This window comes from Musa acuminata, chromosome BXJ1-4, assembly GCF_036884655.1.
Source record: "Musa acuminata AAA Group cultivar baxijiao chromosome BXJ1-4, Cavendish_Baxijiao_AAA, whole genome shotgun sequence".
Taxonomy (NCBI): domain Eukaryota; kingdom Viridiplantae; phylum Streptophyta; class Magnoliopsida; order Zingiberales; family Musaceae; genus Musa; species Musa acuminata.
Genome location: NC_088330.1, coordinates 27729537 through 27733009, shown reverse-complemented (window position 1 = coordinate 27733009; position 3473 = coordinate 27729537). Strand labels below are relative to the sequence as shown.

Here is a 3473-nt window from a genome sequence, read left to right as displayed (position 1 = left end):
GCCTTCCATTAGTCAAATTTATAATGGATACGGATAAGTCAAATTTATGATGAATACAGAAAAGACAAAACAGTAATAAGTCCAATTTTGAATGGATATGTACATGAAATACTCAGATTTCCTACTTCAGACTTGGAAAAATATATGATCAAAACAACAATAGCAGCGACTCTTCACATAAATATGCATCCAATGTATAACAATACATTGAAAAGAAAAAAGTTTATCATGATTTCATTTTTCCAAGGTCGTATACATATTCACGTAACCAAAAGCTTTAAATATGTTTGCACTGTCTCAAAAAGTTTGCATCTGTCAAGAAGATCCAAGTTAGAAGTTACTGGGGACAAAAGAAAAGACAAAAAACCAAAAGAGATTTGATATTTCCAGCTAGGTGTAGAAAACACAGACTATATCAGGTTGGCCAAGACAAAAAACCCAAAATAGATCTTCAGCAGGAGAACATTACTACCTTGACATTATCCTTCACTAGGGGAAGATGCTGCACTTCCACCGGCCTGTCTCTTGTTCTGCCAGAAGATCCAGCATCTGAGCGCTCGCCCTGCATGTAGTACCAACCAAATGGGCACAATATGCTGGTGGAACTGTCAAAAAGAAAGTGCATCATCTTATAAGACAGGAATGATGAGTAAGCAAGCTGGAGCTACAAGAAAAGGTCCATAACTTACCTACTGAGACAGATCGAAAGCAAAGCATAACTCAATTTAATAGGCAGATAATTATGTGCATAAGTTAACTAAGAAGGCTGTTTAAAACTGTTTTAAACATATCATTGTCACTTACACATAATACAAATTGTGAGTTAACATCTGCAAACCATCTGCAGAAAATTTAGTTTCATCCATAAGAACATGATAATGAGTGGATCTGCTGGTCCCCTGTGCAAGGCAACAACCAGTTGGATCTATCAAGAATTGAGAAAACATTCTTGGTTGTAGGCCCCCTTTGCTTGTCATCAAAAGTACCTGTATGCCAGCACGGCTACAAAGATAGAAATCAAACTCAGTGGGACAGCATATCTTCTTTTCAACCACAGTTCCTAAAGTTGCCACTCCAAATTAGTTCCTACAAGCAGCTAAAATCATGGAAACAGAATAAACAACCTGGTAATGTATTTCCGCTTCTATCTGTCGAATCACGACTACAGTGGACCTCGGGAAAAAGCCTAGTGTGGGGACTCTTCTGAACGTCCACAGATGTTACAGAAGGTAACCTTGTTGCAAAGAGGCACCGGCCTATAATGTTTAGTTAGGAAACTATCAATCATTTATTATGTTTGGTTAAAAGCAACACTGAGAACAATAAATAGCACCTTTCTAATGACATCCATTTCATACAGTAAGACATGGCTAAATTGGCCTTTGCTTACCCCGTCCCTGCATATAAGAAGGAATTTTCAGCAATATAATGAAAACAAAGGTCATTATGATACAATCAATTCATATGTAACCTGTGAAAGATTATTCTGTGGGGTTTCTGATTCCTGTAAAAGGCAAGACTGACATGGGGCAAAGTTACCTATCATCCCTCCATAAAGAGTTCCTTCATTTGTGTCCTTGATAACAGTAAACAGGTCTTGGATCATTTCCTGCCTGTGTTGCTGACCAGAAAATAGACCTCCGTACTTGGTAACTTCAGGCTAATCAATAGATGCAACGAGCTAAATTGAATCAACAATGTATATGGCAGTTCTTTTAGCACTTTCGGAATAACAAACTTTGTGACACTTTCATAAAAAAAATAGTTTACAAAAATAAGAATAAGCACTATAACATGTGAGTGTAAGCAAGTCCAACTTCAAGGTGGTTTCTTGCATTCTTAGGAACTGCTTGCTGATGGATGGAGAAGAATCTTCGCCTGGTAATGGATATGTGACATCAGCTCCATAGACATAAAGTAACAGACCTTCACATTGATTTTTAGAGTAACATTTTCTAGATATTGTTTGTTACACCTAGACACCTGTCCAGGCATGCAACATTGTGATACAATTACAACCTCAGATTCACATATTCGCTTGATCCTTCCTCTGAAAATAAATGGAAAAGTACATACCATGAGATGTTATACTTGGACAATCCAGCGTATGTAGAAACATAGAATATAATACATACCATAAAAGCCTCGCATCTAGGGCAAAATCACAATTAGTAACTGAATATTTTTGTCAACTACTCCCATTATAGCAATGTTTCCATGGATTGGTTCCTGATGTCTAGGAATGCAGATTCCAAATGATCAGAACGAGCAGATCGAATATCAACAAAAGGCCTTGGATTGATAACCTTTCAGAGTTCATACAAAAGTCATATGCAGCATATGATAATGAACAAATACTATCAACAAATTGCTAAGAGAAAGACTCCTAACCATTCCAGCACTATTAAAAATGGCAATCAGATCACCACAAAACCGAAATACTTCATCCTACCTAAACGTGATGAAAAACTCAAGCATGTCCAATATTCAATAGCGCGACCATTCACCATTTTCTGTACAACCACAAAGAATTCGTTCAACAATTTTATAACTTAAAACAAAGTAGTATAATATGATCAACTTTAACAACAGAGTATATCATTTTAAAGAGCATATTAACATGACTCAGGATTTCTCTCGCCCTGAGTCATGGTACTTCAGCTGCCAACCAGAACATGACAGTTCCATGTTACAGTTCAACGTACAACTACACGGAATACATGCATATGCATAATAGCCATAACTGTTGGATAACACAGGCACATATATTGCTTTTATAATATGCATACACATTCAGACATGATACCAAAACAACCTTTGGTGCAGCTAAAACACGAGGTTCGACAGAAGTGAGTTCATACTTCATCTTGATGCCAAACTCCATCGTGAAATCATCATTATTGTAATTGTTTTGGTGGACCATCTGCAAATTTCGAAAATCATAACATGTAGGAAGATAAGCAAGTGCAGATAAGTCACTCGGTCCTCTAAATTACAGTAACCGATAAAAAGATAACCTGACAGAATGGTTTAATTTTTTTAATAGAGAGCACTATTTGCTGATCAAATTTAACATTTATAATACTAAATAGATAACCAAGTCAGCGAAAAAAAGGCACCTCCAAAATGCTTCTTTCCCTATCTGGTGGCCGCTGACATGTTGCTCTCAATAATTCAGTAACTTTCTTTTCATTCAGCATTTTTTGAAAATTGATCCTTCAACAATTTTGCAGACCTAGTCATTCACACATACATAAGAAACCATGGATATCAACACTCAGAACAAATTCACAAGATTGCCACACTAAGCAAAAACCTCCATTGGTAAGTAGGTTGGCCTGCTGTCAGTGCCAGCTCGAAGACAAGGTCAGGAAACACACTTCAAAGTAAGGTCTGTCATACCGAATCGTACCACCCGGTATGGGTGGTATATATCGATCCGACAGGTTATCGGTACGCGGATCGCCTGCTAT

At 37.2% G+C, this 3473-nt stretch overlaps 1 pseudogene; it reads right to left on the bottom strand.

Moving 5' to 3' along the window:
• Positions 1–297: 297 nt before the first annotated feature.
• LOC103981996 (protein argonaute MEL1-like) lies at positions 298–2884 on the bottom strand (annotated as a pseudogene).
• Between the last annotated feature and the right edge of the window lie 589 nt (positions 2885–3473).